We start from the raw sequence: 18759 nt of genomic DNA on the forward strand, positions 1-18759 counted from the left end.
TCTTAATGTATTATAATGCATCAAAATATCTTCTAATGTCATTATGATGCATCAATTAAATGGTGTAAAGTACATTAATGACCCCCAGGTGTTGTCTTTAAACCCCCCCCCCCCCCACCGCCTTTATGAAATAGGAAATGATATGCTACACTGTATATTTTGTTAACTTCTGAGATCTGAGATCCTCATCCCTAAACCTATTATAATTTATTTTTGCTCTTTGTGTCATTGCGCGTAAATTTATATATAGATTATGCCCCCTTGGAGACACCCTGACATTTTAGAACTCGAAATAGTAATGTATTTTATCTTATTCATATGTTATACAGTAGTGTTTGATCCATGTGGGTAATTCCCAGCCTAATGATGTCACTGCTTTGTTTAGGAGACTTTACAATTGCCCCAAATAGGCAAATACACATGGCAGTGATGCATATGACATTTTGTTTATAAATCTTTAAAAATTGAATTAAGCAATTTCCAAAATGTTAATATGAATCACGAGAGAAAAAGCAATCAAGAAATGATTTAAAATTTGCTACTGTACACATGTAAGAATGTATTAAGAAGACTGATGAATCTTTATAACCAGGTTAGATTGGGGGGGGGGGTGAATGTGGAGTATATATAAACATATATATATATAAACATTTCTAATTTGAATCATTTATTGTTATTAATTTTAACTTGTCAATGAATACTACTTATTGATCCCAAGGTAGAAATATGACCTCTGATCATATCTCAATAGATCATTTGTCAATTATGCAAGGTGTAATGTTTTTTTAAGAATAACATTTTTTACCAGTTTATAAAAGTTTTTAGACACCCAAATTATATTTTGATTTTAATAGATCATTCGACAAGGGAGGGGGGGGGGGGAGAACAGTTTATATTTGAGTGTGTTTGGGAGTGGGGGTTCCAAGTCATATATTTGACAATTTTTTAATGTAATTTAAAATAAGACTAAGCCATACTACAGTCATGAACATGAATAGTATAGAACAAAACACGAACTAATACATGTACATGTATATATACATAGGAAGTATTACAAAACAGATGATTGACCTATATCTGGGTTCTTAAATTGAATCATATATCATGTACATATTATATTATTGTTTCTTTGTTCAATGCATTTAAGATGGTATGTAGGTCATGATCCCAAGTGCTCTTCCTGAAATTATTAAATATCATAAAAACCATTGAGATCCCCACCTTAATCTAAAGATATTATTCCTCCTTAGTCATGCAGGCGCATCAGATCATTATGGCATGTAAGTCATGACCCTAACGGGTCATCCTGACCCCCTTGGAATCAGAAATTGTCAATTATCTTTAAATTATTGATGTTTGATGATCCTATCTCTATTTAATCTTTATTATTAAGTCTCCCGAATGAAATTTGGAGACTTATTGTATTTGTATGGTTCCTAATAAATGTATTCTTCTTCTTCTTTTTCTTCTTTCCCGCTCTGAACTTGTTTCTCAGAGATGGCTGAACAGAATTGTACAAAACTCTAGGATATGATAGGCCTGTATATCTAGTTGTGCACCATGGTTTGATTTTTCTCATTTTGGGTTAGACAATCACTTTTCGGGGGGGGGGGGTTAAAAGGGTGTGGGGTCTAACATTGAACCTTGTAGGAAGAATCGTAGACTCTATTGTAAATGGTAACTTGAAAACGGACAAAGATAATAATATAGGGTTTTCATAATCATATGTTGGCTGTCACTGGCAATATATAGGGTTTATTAGATCTGACCCCTGGGGCCATCCCCACCCCCCAGGAATTTGAAATTACCATATATCTCAGAAACTGTTATAATCATGACCCCTAAACCATATATATTCATGTTTCTGATGTCAAGGGGCATCAAATGTTATGTAGGTCATGGGCCCTGTGGGTGGTCCTGGCCCTCTCAAACAGCAAGTCCCTTAATATCTTCAAAACAGTTGAGATCCCCACCCTTAAACCATATATATTCTTGTTCCTTGTGTCAAGGGGCATCAAACGGTATGTAGGTCATGGACCCCGGGGGTGGTCATGACCCCCCTTGAACAGGAAGTGCACGAATATCTCGAAAACGGTTGAGATCCCTACCCCTTAACCATATATATTCTTGATCCTTAAAGGGCATCAACATGTATGTACCGGTAGGTAATGGGGCTCAGGGTTAAATTAAAATTTTCAAAACCGTAACGCACATCTATGGAACAGTTCCTATCATATCCCAAGATATGTCTATCCATTAAATCATAAAAGGAGTTTTAGGATCTATGTTTTTTTTAAGTGATAAACGTCAATTTTCTGCTACTTTTTGACTCCCTGGATGAAATTTAAATTTTTAAAACCTTACTGCACATCTATAGAACAGTCCCTATCATATCCCAAGATATGATGTGTCTATCCATTAAATCATAAGAGGAGTTGTTGGATCTATGGGTTTTTTTTTTAGTGATAAACGTCAATTTTCTGCTACTATTTGACTCCCTGGATGAAATTTAGATTATTGCACATCTATAGGACAGCCCCAATTATATCCCAAGAGATGACGTAGCTACCCCAAAAGTTGTAAGAGGAGTTCTGGGAACCAAACTTTTTTTCCAAAAAAAACGTCACTTTTTGTTGCCCACTGATCCCCTTAATAAAAAAAAAAAATCTGGAACCTGATCACACTTCAATATGACACCCCCAATCATATTCTAGAAGATCATTTGGCTACTGCAAAAAGAAAATGACGTTTTTGAAACGAGATCGACTTGAACAACCAAACTTCGTGAGATGATAGACTTATGTATGTACATGTGTTAACACTATTTTGTTTTATCCGGCGTAACTTCCGGTCGTTAAAGAAAGTACTTCTAATTTTGTCTTTTTAATATATTTTGATTATTTAGCATGGAAGAAACATTTTAGCAATAGAAATACGAAAGGTCATCTACACATAATAAAAAAAAAGTTCTACTTCCGGTAAGACATTTCAAAAATCTCAGGTAGCTTTCTTTTATAAAAAACAAAGCACCAAGAAGATTTCAGAGACTGTGGGAGATCAAGACACAAAATTTATATGGATAATGGACATTTGATTGAACATGTCTTTTAAGGCTTTTATTTTGTCGTACGTCACTTCCAGTTCGCACTTGAAGCGTTCAAACAATAGACGTTTTCATTTTTTAACTTTATATTTTTTAAACTTTTTTTTTCAATTTGATGAATAGTAACGTACCGTAGGTAAATGCTTTTCAATATCTACTTTTAATTTCTTATAAATCACTTCCGTTTGTTCGTTTCCGGTCCCGAGCCAAAAATCTACAAAAACCTTTTCTCAACGAGATATTATAACTAACAAAAACTTGAACATCCTAACTTTGAGGAAAGACAAAAAATGTATAAAGATAGGTTTACTATATTAATATTCTGTTTGATCCGGCGAAACTTCCGGTAGTCACAGAAAGTACTCAGAAATTGACCTTTTTTTTTCTTTTGTTTATTTCTTTGGAATTCCAGTACAGTATATACTATATATCCATTTTCTGTTAACAGGAGAAATGGTTTTTTTTTTACAAATTTAAACATGAGGAACGGAAGACCTTTTTGTTGCTATAGCAACAAGAATCTAGTTTTAAGTATAATTCTATTAAAAATTTGTTTTTTTTTATATCAGATGAATGATATAAGAAAGAAAACGATAAACATTAACTACGTAAGTTATTTGCTTTACTATAATGAAAAACGATTAGAACCCGCTGTGTTCTAAATTCTCACTTGCCGTTCGATAAAATAAACGATTGATTGCATGAATGATCGGAAAATATAAAGATTTATTCTAGGGTGTTGCTCTCGGGAATTGTGATTTTCCATAGGGGAATAAATCTTCATATTTCCCTCATAATCATGCAATAAATGTATAATATCTAAACGATAAGTATATACCGTCTCCAGCAGATTAGGTAATTTTTTATACGTCACAAAAGAATACGTCGTATCCCTGCCTGATCTAGTTAATTACAACAATTCTATCAAAAAAATACTGAGTACTGGATACTGAACACTGATTACTGCAATCACATAACTTAACGGAATAAAAACTTAGGGACTCGCCTGTGTCGATTACATCATTGAAATACAGATATTTTACTTATTTTTTCTTTATTAACATCATTCCATAATGAGGTGCGAATATCAAAATTCATGGACATAACTGTAGTCTGCCCCAGAATGTTTATGCAGCACATCTGAACAATTTTTGATTAAAATTCCCACCCCACATATGTGAAAAGTGCAATTGAAATCGATGAAAGGGAACATTATTGAAGATATCTTCGTTGACACATTAATTTTAAAAAACAAAAACAGATTTATTACAAAGCTTTATGATTTTTTAACTTTTATTATAAGATTTGTTTTAAAGGGTTTTCCACAATCATGTACAGCTGAAAAATACTTTTCTCGATTATAAAGAACAGGAAACTCTCTAGTGACTACTCTTGAAAAAAAAATCAAAATAATTTGTTTTTTGTCTGTAGCTATAGTTGATTTACCAAACAACTATTTACTTAATGAAACGATCTTCATATTTCAAATGTCGCAATAGCAAAATTTGATGACAGGACGGTGTGATAAGGTAAACATAAATAAACAAACATTACATTTGTAGATTAAATTCATAATAGGCAGATCATGGAAACCATCGTGACCAAAAAAAACCAGACGCTAAATTTATTAATCCAATAATGATAATGACAAAATCAAGGCCAATGGAGCCTGAAAAGAAACAATTAATAAGTTAAGGTGGCTCACTCCATTAGCTTTACACTTTTGATGAAACTTCGTCATAGGATGGTAATTTAAATGTGTTGTTAAATTGTCTGAATTTATAGATTTGGTTGAATATCATCATTGATCATTTGCTAAAGTATCGTGCTTGTGAACTGCAGATCACGAGTTCGAATCCGCCAGCATTTGTTTATATTTAAACAATAAAATGATTTTCTTTGGTGATTCATTCGGGATATGAAGGTGGCGACATTGCAGAAAAAATACATAACGCGCGTTAGCGGGTTATGGTAAAAAAATTTGCAATGATCGCTCCTTTCATAACCCGCATGAATTATCAAAGAAAGCATTTTATTAGTCCCCTACCGGTTTGACCGGAGGGGACTATAGCTTTCCTCTGTGTCCGTCTGTCTGTCTGTCTGTCTGTCCGTCTGTCTGTCGCACTTCAGTTTTCCACCCTTTTTTTTTCTTTATGCGTTTCGGGTTCGGTGTGTATTGAATAAACGAGGAAAGTATGTAGTCAGTAATAATATCGTGCATTACTTGGACCATTCCTTTTATTGTTTCTAACAAATAGGTTCTATAAAATAGTTTTAAGCGTTGTGTTGTTAATTTAATCGACAGGGTTTTTTGTATCATTACAATCGGGTTCGTTATCGGGTTGGTCTGTTGATTCACATGGGCTTGGTTGTTGGATAGTGAAGTTCTTAATTATTTGTTACCGAAGAAAAAATTGATTAAGATTGGTAATCTTAGATGGATTCCTGTGTATTACATTAAATAAATACACTGAAAACCCCCAGTCATGATGTTAAAAAAGTGTATTCAATGTACATTAAAAAAAAGTAAAGGGACGACCTTCGCCATATTGGATTTATAGGGGGTCCTCGTTTCAAGCTATGTTTTAAACAAGTTCTTCCGTTTCTCCAACGATTTCTGACGAGATCTAGGTTGTATTCCTATCGTCTGACTACATATATACGCTGCATAAAAAACACATCGTTCCGAAATGTACTAGATACTCGCCAAACTTATCGAAAGCAACGGGAGTTGATGCAAACTCTCCATGTAATCACTGAGGAGATCCGAAAGCATTGGATAAACCAAGAGGAATATCTTTTCGCGGAATTAATGTTCTCTCTAGATTTATCATACATTTTCGGAACATCTCAGTGATTATATAGAGAATTTACGTCACTCAGAAGTAAACTTCCGTTGCTTTCGATAAGTTTGGCAAGTACCTAGTACATTTCGGAACGATGTGTTTATTATGCAGTATACAGATGTAGTCAGACGATAGGAATAAGTAATTTAAATATTTTGTTTAAAACATAGCTTGAAACGAGCCCCCCTATAAATCCAAGAAGGCGAGCGTCGTCCCTTTACTTTTTTTAATGTACATTGAATACACTTTTTTAACATCACTGAAACGGGGGGTTTCAGTGAATTTATTTATTGCAATACACAGAAATACACATAAGATTACCAATTTGAATCAATGTTTTCTTCGGGAACAAATAATTAGGAAATTCACTATCCAACAACCAAGCCCCTGTGTGTTGATTCGGGGTACAGAAGACGGTAAGAATGATATTCTGCATAATAGTGCATTGTTTTCACAATTTTCTACAAACCGTTGTTTACATTAACATCTTTTTTTTAACTAATTAATAAATTTATTATGAAAAGTAAAAATAACTAAATTAATGTTAATGTCCATAAGTACGTTAGTTAAAAGAAACAGTCAAATCGTCTCCTGTGAGACTGAGACATCATCATGATTATTTCATGCAGTCCGTGATTTTTTTTAAGGTCGCTGTAGGCTTCGCCCAATCGATAAACAGGGCGTATCAATTTCCGTCCCGTCAGTTTCCTGTTAGTTTCAGTTGTTGATTACGACTTATCGATAAACAGGGCGTTTAGATATAAGTCTGGCTGTTTCTATAGAGCAATGAATTAACTATAATTTTCCATAAGAAATACTTGGTAGATGTTAATATTTGATAATTAATGAATAAATGTTGGTTCAGAAAATATTTTCAGGTAAAGACAGTCATCTTTAAGAAATTACTTACAAATTATACATTAATACATTGTTTTTATATAGATTAAATCTACCCTGATGAAATGGCACATCGATACTAGTTGTCAAACAGCCAATTGTTGCATTGCACAGTTTACGATCATAGTGTGAACAATCTTGTTGACAGTTTGATTCATAATTTGGATACCTGCATGGTCTTGAACAGTTAGTTCCATAAAAAACAGTCGAAAAGCCTATCAGTGAATCAAGAGTTAACCAATAAGAAATAAATCTAAATGCAATACAAGATTTCTAATGCATATTTTCAATTTACCTTCCCTCACTTGTTTTAAATATGTTTGGCTGTAATTTATAGAATGAACAACTGTTTTGTTTGAGGAATAAGGAATCATTTCGTATTATGAGGGGGAAAAGCAAGGTTGGGAACGATCAAAGGGCTTTATGATAGATTTGATCATGTTCAACCGTATTTGATAAATTAATTATATTTTTAGAAAAATATTCCTAATTATTTATATTATATAATTTTTATTAATTTTTTTTTAAAAATTATGACATTATTGATATTTGTACGTTTTTTTTAATTTGTATAGCTAAACAAACCCCGTCATTGTTATTTTCGACATCGATGCAATGTATTAAACGATGCATAACAAAATTACAGACCTGATTCGTATTGTTATCACAGATCTAGACAAAGACCCTGGAAAATGTTGGCATAGAAATTCAGAAAACCTATCTATGAAAAAAATAGATACTGTGGAATCACTTTTATTCGTTGGGATCAATGTTCGTGGGTAACATTTTCCTGGTTCGAGGGGATGTAGTTTCGTTGGTAGTGTAATCGGGATATTTTTTTAAAAAAATCTAAAATATATGATTGTGTAAGTTCGTGGGGATGTAAATTCGTGGGCAAGGGTTACCCACGAACGCCAGGAACATTGGTTCCCACGAATAATGATAATTTCACAGTAATAAAGTTAATACTTTTCAGAGAAAGGTATATTCATTTTTTCCTAATTATATCATTACAAACTTTTTATTCTTATCTTTCACAATTTGAAGATGCGTGCAAAGTTGAAATACACAGCAGCAAGACTACAACATAATTCTGGAGTCTCATTCTGCTGAATTATAAATTTGATCGCTCGTGGTCTTGAAACAGCTTTCTTCCGGTTTCTAATTATGATAACTGTTTTTTCTCCTTGACTATATCAATTTCTGATTAATTTTTATAGCTGGAAGATTCATACGTAGCGGAAATTTAAATCAACTGTGTTTTATATGCAACTGATATATCAATCAAATCGATATAATTCGTTTCAAATTCACGAGTTATATAAATGAGAACGGAAAAAGTGTTAAACAGTGTCATGTTTTAATTTTTCAATGAGCAATGAGCTAGATGTACAATCGCAATTAAAACAATATCCACGCTATTATCAATGCATCAACAGCCATGTTTGATCATGAGAGTTTGTTAATCTCAGTTTCAGCAGTTTTAGATAAAAATCATGCATTTATCAATTCGGATAAAATGGGACTCAATAACGTATGTTACATGTAGCTTTTTAAAAAAGACACCAAGTTACTCGTCAAATAATAAGATCATTTTTTTCACGAAATCGTAGTATTTGGAGAGGTTTGGGTTTTTTCTCTTAAATGGTAGGAGTCCTTAATGTTGACCTGTGTCCACTTTTAGCCTTTTTAGGCATTATTCCTTAGAGATTAATGAAAACTAATCACAAGACAAACGGTGACGTCATGGTTCCAAATCTATATAACCCTCAACCTACATATTTCACAAATATTTCAAAGAAATTTTTAATGTCTTCATCAAAAGGGTAGTTTGAAATCATGACATTTGACTTCTTAGAGTAAATAAATTAGATCGGGCAACATCATTTTTATCCAAACCAATTTTCATACCTAAAGGCAATGGCCAACTGTAGTCTGAAACAGGGATACTCATACAGGGTATATATACTATTGGCAAAGCATGGCAACTTGAAGGTGATAAATCGTGCAATGATAATAAAACGTGATACTAATTACGTGAGGCACGTGAAGCAACATTCTTAGGTTAAAAACACATGCATAGACATCTGAAATTCACCTGACGACTTTTAAAAACCATGCAACATTTTGTGACTGCACAAACGTTAAAAGACGTTTGTACCAATGTTCGTGCTTTGCATTGTGATAATTTGGATCGCATTCGGTCGCGACTGAATAGTGTGCATGTCCACTATTTTGAGGAGACCTGGTGCGACCACTAAAGTGCATGCAACGAATGTGAAATACCATGCAACGTATGCGAGAGCTCGTGCAAAGCTAAAATAATTCAATAGCAAAGTTTTGTAAAGTGTCCGTGTGCCAATTTGAAAGTCTTAAGTATGGGGAACAAATAATGTGTAAGTTTGATGAAATTTCTAAAATTGAAGAAAATAGCGCAAGTCGCAAACTGTACATGAAATATGCTGTGGTGATAGCAAAATAAGTTATTAAATAATTTTTAAAATTTCCTAATACTCGTCTTTATGCCTTTTACTATTCCTTTCAAACATATACTTTAATATTGTATTAGATGTACGTGGCGTTATGAAAATAAAATCATAAAAGCAAAACATGAAATTTTTAATAAATTGTAAAATGAAATATACACATGTAAAACCGTTAGACAATTATACTGCATAGGAGAACTGGGAAATTATTGAACTTAATAAATAATTTTTCAAATGTAGAAGAAAAAATCTGTAATATTAAGCAGGAAAAAGCCTTTATTTCACATTGCTTTCGACATCATTTTTTTACTCATGCAATAATTAGAAATTTATATACAATTAGTGTTTAACAAAAGAATGCATATTTACAAGTACTAAAATTACATGTTCTCGTATCGCAATGAGCTCGCTAGCATGTATGTGTTGTTGTCAGTAGGTATATTTTCATCGCAAATGTCACTGCGTTGTTCAGGTACTCTACACAGCGTGGTAGTGACGTGTTCTGACACGACGGATCCAACATAATAGGCGTTTTCTTTTATTTGATTCGAGTAGAATCTTCTGTTTGCAAAAGATATGACCAAGAGGACTGCAATCACAACAATGGCTGAAACCCCGACGAAAACTCCGATAACCAATGGTAGATTCAAACCTTGTATCATTTTCGAAGATTCTGAATAAAGACAGACGGGATATGGACATAAATATTTTGACTTATGTTTGATTTTAGTGCAGTTGTTTATCGCTAGACTGTTGTAACATTTTTTAAACGATAGTAAAGACAAATAGTAATAGGGTTTATAAAAAAAAACTATAAATATTTCTTTGTGTATTTGAATTATTTGATTTTTTTTATTCAAGCTTTTAAATATATTAGAAAATTGAAACATCTCAAATAATAAAAAAATCAAAGTCTACGGTAACGGACATCGAGCTTGTGGATACTTAGTTATTAGCATGCAACGTATCGCTTTGTTATACACGTTTAAGCAAGTGAAGAAAGAATATATTGTGTTATCTTTTTTAATTTAAAAAAAAGTTGCTCACCTGTTGCCTTGTGGATGATAAAGTATACTTTTTGATGCTTTTAAATTAATTTTTATAAATGTTTCATTTGGTATGCTATAACTCATGTTTTTATGTACCTCTGTCAATTGTCCCATTTTGTGTTCGACAACCAACAGCTGAATTGCACATCTTCCGGTTACAATGTGAACAGTCCTGTTGACAATGTTTCCCATAGTTTGGATACCTGCATTGTCTTGAACAGTTTATTCCATAGTAGCCATCCGGGCAATCTGTCAAAATAATAAAAAGGGCCAATCCCATGGTCGAGCTAAATATAATTATATTATGATAACGTAACAGCACACGGGGTTCGTTTTAAATAAAGGGTAAATACGACTACTGTTTTTAGAAAACCTTTTAATTCTTTTGAAATGTGTGAGTATTACGAAGACAAATAGTGCATGGATACTTTTACTGTGGAATCAGTTTTATTCGGGTGAATGCTTGTCGTGAGACAAAATTTTTTTAGTTCGTGGGGACGTAATTTCGTAGGTAGCAGGTTCAATTTTGCAAACAAGTACTAAATAAATGCTTGCACATACATTCGTTGGGATGTTAATTTGTGTGCAATGGTAACTCACGAATGCCACGAACATTGGTCCCTTATGAACATTGATAATTCCACAGTATTTGAGTTTTTGACAAAGTATGATCCAGATTTGAGCAGGAGTAGACGACTTAATTATGGTCTAAATAAGGATTCTATTAAAATTTGCTATGATCATTTCATCCAACCTATCATTTTTTTTCTCAGTATTGATATGCTTCCTTTGCAAAAGCGCACTCTGTGAGTGAATTGAATACCAGGTATGGTTAGAAAAATGGTTTATGCATAAATATTTGACATTGATTAATGTCACCAAATGTCCTTGAACATCAGTAAAGTTTAGAATTGTAGAAATAATCTATGCAATTACAATAAAATGATATCACCCAGATATATTTCGAGCTTAAGCTTATGGTTATCTCCTGATTGGTTTGAGTAAGATAGTGGCAACGAAGAAACACAAGACTTCTGGATATGGTTTTACACAGAGATTTGCTACAGCCTTTATATGAAACAGGTTTTTTAAATTTTGTATTATATACAAGTAATGTATGGATTTTATTTGATCCATATTGGACCGGTGAGAAATAAAATCAGAACATTGCAAGTCAAATGACATTTCTTAGACAGAGGACGAATAAAAACATTACAGGGAATCGGAAGAACAAATCTTTCCAAAACAATACATACATAAATAGTACTGACTAAGATATACGAATAAATTCACTCATTAAATCCATGCTTTCCTTTTGATTATTGTCAATTGACATATTATTTATTTAGAATAAGACAACATGATGATGATAATGAATGAAAAAAGGTATACAATTTTTTTTTTGGTGCAAACAAATAAAAATAAATGAATGGAAACTTTCGTCAATTTCAAGTTGATACAGTATAGACTATTTTAATAGTTTAATCTGCATCTATTCTAGAATTGTTCAGTATAACGATAGGGAAGAATGAATTGGTAGTCAGTGTATTTGTGAAATCATAATTGTACCACTCTGAGTTTGTTTACCACTTGTCATACAACCAAAGATCACACTGCAAGCTTCCTGACCACACTCTGAACAATCATGTTGGCAATTTATCCCATAGCTTGGATATCTGCATGATCTCGAACAGTGTCTTCCATAGTAACCAACCGGACAATCTGCCAAGTCATAGAAAATTAATAACAAATCTATGTCCAAATATTAAACAAACAATATTGAATTTTCATGTACAGATTGTAATAGGGAAAGCAAAATTATTTAACGTCATTAAACAATTTTGTAATTGCTTCTCTCCATTGTGTAGATTTAAAACGTACCACTAAAATACTGTGAAATCATCATTATTCATGGGGGACCAATGTACGAGGCGTTCGTGGGTAACCCATACCCACGAATTTACATCCCCACAAACCTATTTACAATCACCTGTTTTATATTTATTAAATTTATCCCGATTACACTACCAAGGAAATTACATCCCCTCGAACCAGGAAAACTTTTGCTACCCACGAACATTGATTCCAACGAATAAAAATGATTCCACAGTAAACAAAAATGAAAAACAAAAAATTTCCACTGACCAATGCATTTATCGTCCACCTTCATCCATTGGCAATCTTCCGTACAGTTTTCTTCTGATTTCCTTTTTGACATTAAGAGCAATTGTTTGGAAAAAATTAAGAACATGCAATTTAAAGAAGTAAACAGTATATGTTAAATTGACAATAAAAGCAATAAATTCATTTAAATCGATTAAAAATGGAGAGTAAGAAGCATCCTTTTTTAAGCCTTATCTTTGGACATAACATTTATGTGGATTATTTATGAAAATACATAGATTTCTTTTTTTCTACATCATTTTTTAATATCTAAAAGTTTTACCTTTCGCAGTTTAAAGACGTGCATAATGTGGTGCTGTAGATCACAAAAACTGCGACAGAATTATGGAACATCATTTCTCTGTAGTGAATTTTTGATACTTTCTGATGCTTGAGCATGTGATTTACATTTCCTCGTGTTTAATTATGGCATGTGCAAATTTTAATTTCAAAAGAGTAGTTCCTACCAGTCAAATACCATCAATCGCTTGACTCAGTTGTTTAATATGAGTGAAATAAAGTTAACTTAGAATAGATTGTATATTGTTACTTGCACTACATTTTTTGATATTTGAAAATAAAACTAAAAATAATCATATTACAGCTTTTATTACATGGTAATAAATACGATATAAGATAGTTTAGGCAAATACAAAATTGAATATAAGCAAGCCTGTTCAAACTGTTATCTGCAACGATGGCATTTGAGTATATTTCTTGTCATAATATGCTATATTCATCCATAGTTTTGTGTTAATGAGGATATATGAATGCTTGAAGTAACAGTATATGTAGTATCTATAAGCAAGTTAATTTGGTATATGATTATAAGTTTGAAGCAGTGAAAACAATAGTAAAATAATAGAAACATTGATATTGCAGTTCTTCGTGATTAAATGGTGTGTACATTGTTCTTGAGGGTCATCAGACAAATACAATGTATAATGCTTGATTGGACATATGCAATTCAGCTATTTAGAGTAGACAATGTAGGCATAAAAACATTTTACCGGTTACGTTTTGTTTTAAAAAAAAGTTCTATGTTATATTTATCTATCCAAACGAAAAGTTACCTTACCTTCCTAACAAAACCCTTCTGGTCAATAGTATAATGATAATGAGGCATGGTGTCTTGAATATGTCGAATAGAATTTATTTACTATTGCGCTTGTTTACAGTAAGAATCTTGTAATGTAAAGAATTTATATGAAATGAAAATAATGATTCCGATAATAATTACTTCAACATTTATATTTCTAGGATTTAAGACAAGTCATGTTAATACATGTACTCAGTTACATAATGAGAAACGTGATACAAATTAAGGATATGTCCTCTAAAGAACAACTCTATATATTAATGCTCCCTTCTATTTTCTATCAATTGTTTATAGTTTGAATCATCTAATGATACTCCGAGTCAACTATGTCACTTTCCCACTTAAATTTATAATTTTTCGCGCTGTAACCAGACTACACATACGGACTTTGTGTTTTAACACATTTCCGGTTAACAATGGTATAGGAAACAATGGGTGTTTACGGTTGGCAATTTAATTAGCCATCCCCTATTAACGGCTGCTTCAATGAAAGACTAAAATTGTATGCGTCATATAATGCAATTCTCTTGGGTCACACAAGAATACTGTTGTTGGGTTTTTTATTAAGTTAATGAGTCATGACCAAATTAAGCTTGAATTCTAATATAGAACGTAATTTAAAAGGTTTATGTTTCAAAAAGAGACATGAGCATTACATAACATGTACAAGCATTCTCAAATGTTCTATATTAAATTGAATTTATGATAGTTTATGATGTATGACATTTCATAAAGGCCCTTTCACAACTGGAGCAAAACCAGAAGCTATAAAATATTCATGCAACCGAAAAATTTAGATTTAGATTAACTATACAGTCAGCAAATACAATCTTCCATTGGGTCGCACCTGACTGGCGTTTTTCATACTTATTGTTAGACCATAATTAATCACCTATAATGTAGTTGTCTACTGATTTCTCCGTTTTACCCCATTATAACAAAAAGCACACGGCGGTTGTGACCGGTCTGCAGAGATTGCTCACTCCTACATAACACCTGATTCTCCTCCTATTTTTTAGAGGTCCGTGTTTGCTCTGCTCCTGTTATAAAATTTACGTTTAGACTTTAAATTATTGTACACGTTTCGATATCACTTCTTGTCATGGTCAATTTTTGCCAAAAAATAGCATAAGAAGAAGCTTCGAATGAAATTCACACGATCTAAAACGACTATAATGTGATACAAATGATTAAATCTTGCGATAAATCTCAGGTCTACATGCGATTGTTTTATAATGAATGCGACTGTTAAATAATAATGCGATAGGGTAGCACGAGTGATCAAATGATCGGACGATAGAGTATGCACCGATTGATATGGGCGCTGATATATAAAAGGTATATACATGTATAAACACAGCAGACGGCAAGTAGCTAGGTATTTGATGCAGCAGCATCCATGGTTAACTGTTGTCTGCAACAGAGATGATTAATCATGGTATATATACTTTGGGATAAAAGTATGGCATATTGAAGCTGCATTATAAATCGTGCAATAATAATAAAACGTTGTAATTTACATGACACACGTTAAGCAACAGTCGCATGGTTGCAAAAAAACCCACACGCATAGACAGTTGCGATTCATCTTACAATCTTTAGAAATCGTGCATCTCTTTTGCAAGTACAAGAAAACGTTGTAAGATGTTCGTATTTATGATCGTGCAGTGCATTCCGAAAGGTTGGATCGCATTCAGTCGTAGCTGAAAAGTCTTTATGTCAACTATTATTATTAGAGAAGATTCGATGTGATCACTAAAACGCATGAAAAAAATGAAAATCAAATTGTCACTCCTTTTCTTTATGTGTGGGATCACACAGTACCGATTTTCAAAGATAATTTTGAAACAATACCAACCGTAATATTTTCTCATAAATGTTAATGCTAATTAATTGAAACACAGCATTTACCATATTGTCTGGACGACAATGGATTACCATTTCAATATATGTCGCCATTTCTTCTATACCAAATATTACGCGCTAAAATTTGGTAATTTAAGTTCGATAATACATGTAGTTGTGTTATCAAAATACTAAAAAAAATATTTTAAAAGAATTAAATTGAACAGGGAAGGGGTTATTTAACAGTAACAATCTGGATTCTTAAAATTGCTGTACATTGCTGCACTTGACTAAAATTAGTTGAAAGTATACTTGTGGCATTTTTTTAAACGTTCATAACCGACAAGCTTTTTTTAAGAGCCACCTGTTACAACCAGGAAAATATTTGTTTGGTTTAAGGTATATTTAAACTATTAAGTTTCTATCAATAAGTCCCAAATGCAATTTCAAGTAGAATTTTGTAACAAAATTCATAAAGAGTTTACAACATTGTTAAATGGATCATTATATCAATTCATTACGACGTAGGACAAGAAGTAATTGCCTGCATGAAAACTTATCAAAGGGTATGATGCAGTCATAAAAATGAATTATATAAATAAGGGATCTTTCATAAATTTTATATAATTAATATATGATGTACTAATAACACATAGAGGAAACGTGATAACTATTATATTAAAGACAATTAATCTTAAAAAAAATTTGTCACTTACTCTCAAGTCTTTTTGTAGCCAATAAGTTGTAAGTTTTAACAAATGAATAGAACATAAGAACATACGTGCATTGGAAGATTAAATTTCTCCTCTGTGACAAAATAAAGTCAAATTATTTAGCATCATTATGAAAAATTAAATTTTAGACACATATTTGTTTTGAAACTTTTATTATATGAAATGATTTTAAAAATAGCAAATTGTTTTAGTTTTGCAAAAGCAAAGTTAATAATAACGAAGTCTCTGCACAAATGAGGACCAAGTCCTTTCATTTTCAAAAGACCGTCTTTTCATTTTGTACACATAAGCAATAATAATGAAAGTAGCAAAAAATCCAAATGCTATTAATCCAATGATGATGTATTTCAGTTGAATGGATTTTTCCTTTGATGTATTATAATCTGAAGAACAAATATTTCTAGGTTAAATAAATCTTGCATATGAAACGTGCTTAAAAATAATATTAGCAATTACCAATATCTTAATTGACTATACCTTGACTAGTTGGAATATCGGATGACATACAACCAAGTTTTGAATTGCACTCGTCTAGGTTACAGTGTGAGCAATCTTGTTGACAATATTTTCCATAATTCGGATATCTGCATGGACTTGAACAGTTTTCTCCATAAAAACCAGTTTCACAGTCTTTTAAGTGAGAGGAAGGATAAACATTAGCCATGAGCATGCATTTTACCAACGATCAAAAAATACGAATATGAACAAAGCAAAATCAAATATCATTTTATATTGTTATAAGTACGTCCTGTTAATCGGTGAAATGAACACATAAGGCTACGAAAATGAATTTTGAAAATTTAACTGACCAATACACTTGTTGAATGCTTCGTTCCACTGGCAGTCTTTATAACATTTCTGTTCTGAAAATCTATTTGAAAAATTAACTTTAACAATGAATTTACGTCACACTTTTAATAAGGTTACTTTATTTATTTCATTAGCAAAACTTATTACGTTTTGTTTCATTATGATTTCACAATCTTTGCAAAAACATTTTTATAAATAGATTTCATATATGGTATAAACACGTATTTGCAAAGACATTGCGATTTTCCAGATATACATTTACACATGTATAATAAGTAGGTAAATAGGTTTGTTCTGAGGTTGTCCTTTCGTGTAAAATTAACAAAAAATGTTATAAAACAATGTAAATCGTTTGGTTTTGAACTTCATATATATGTTATCGGTCAATGTTTTTTATTCTGAATCTTTCAATATTTCGTTTTTCTCGGGAAAATTTGACTAAACTATTTATGACGACATTCCTGTTCTTAAGATTTAAGTCCCAATATCTTCGAATTGTTTTTACATTTTTGTATTTATTTGGCTTACGTTAGCTAGAATGATAGTTATGTGATATGTGATAGGGGAGATCAAGCTCAAATCGACCCAAGATTTAACCAAAAATTAAAAATTAAATTAATTTTGTAAAAACGTAAAAGTTGTTTTATTTTAAACGTCGGGGCTTGATTAATTACATACGTCTCATCTCATAAAGATCTTTTAATGTCGAAAAGAAATTTATGTCAATGGTTTTTTAAGACGGGAGAAATATATTTTGTTAAAATATAATTATTTGAACACAATAGAGAACCTGGCAGTATAGAGCAACCAGAGAACTTCACCCCACAAACATTTAAATTACAATCTTTTTATGAATATTTTTGTACAAGCAGCGTACTTATATAAAAAATGTCAATGATATTACAATGGATTCCGGATAGGACCATCTACTTGCCCTATCAACATAGGCGTCGGAACCTGGGGGGCTAGGGGGGTTGCAAAGTTGGACCTAACCGTTAGGCACATAGCAGCATAGAGGGTTTAGCCCCCCCCCCCACTTTTTCTCGTCGGAAATGTAATTGTTCACCTTAAAGGATTGAGACGTTGGAGTAAAAGGCATACTAGCCCCCCCCCCCTTTCAATTTGCTTCCGACGCCAGTAATCAGGATTATATGTAACACAACTAAAGACGATAACGTGTCAAATTCTTTTAAATAAATTTTAATTTTTTAAAATTAGAATATTATTTTAAATGTAATAACATAGAGATTTTAAATCACATAATGTGAACAAAAAGGAATGAAAAGTAAAACTCCTTTTAATTTTACAAAATTCATAAACAGTTTACAAGTTTCACATCTAATCGTGTTTGAATTTAGAATGTGACCTTTATAAAATCAATGTACTTTCATTTTAATTTGTTGTTTCAGTATATTATGTAATGCATGTACAAATAGTACTTCAATTAAAATACAAGGAAATTAGAACAAAATATCAGAATTATCTCTTTGAATCATCATTACTTCAATTGCGGCCATTTCGTTTCAATTAATTTCCATATCTTTATCAAACATATCACAAAAATATAAATATTTGACACAATGTAAGAAAGCATTACCTTTCGCAATTAAAAGATGCACAGAATATGGTACAGCAAAACAGAGAAATGGCAAGAGAAAGCTGGTATACCATGACGCTGTTAAAAATTTCTGATATTTCTTGTATTTATAACATTTGATAAACATTTC

General features: G+C 32.0%; 2 long non-coding RNA genes across 2 annotated transcripts; both read right to left on the reverse strand.

The window, feature by feature from the left end:
* Positions 1-11705: 11705 nt before the first annotated feature.
* LOC117685371 (uncharacterized) lies at positions 11706-12920 on the reverse strand. The gene is made up of 3 exons (XR_010709837.1): positions 12828-12920; positions 12527-12588; positions 11706-12103 (listed from the first exon to the last, which is right to left on the reverse strand). It is a non-coding gene; the product is annotated as an uncharacterized lncRNA (long non-coding RNA).
* Positions 12921-16338: 3418 nt separating this feature from the next.
* On the reverse strand, positions 16339-18759 carry LOC117692163 (uncharacterized). The gene is made up of 4 exons (XR_010709760.1): positions 18630-18759; positions 17032-17093; positions 16700-16852; positions 16339-16605 (listed from the first exon to the last, which is right to left on the reverse strand). It is a non-coding gene; the product is annotated as an uncharacterized lncRNA (long non-coding RNA).

The sequence above is a fragment of the Magallana gigas genome, chromosome 9 (assembly GCF_963853765.1).
Source record: "Magallana gigas chromosome 9, xbMagGiga1.1, whole genome shotgun sequence".
Taxonomy (NCBI): domain Eukaryota; kingdom Metazoa; phylum Mollusca; class Bivalvia; order Ostreida; family Ostreidae; genus Magallana; species Magallana gigas.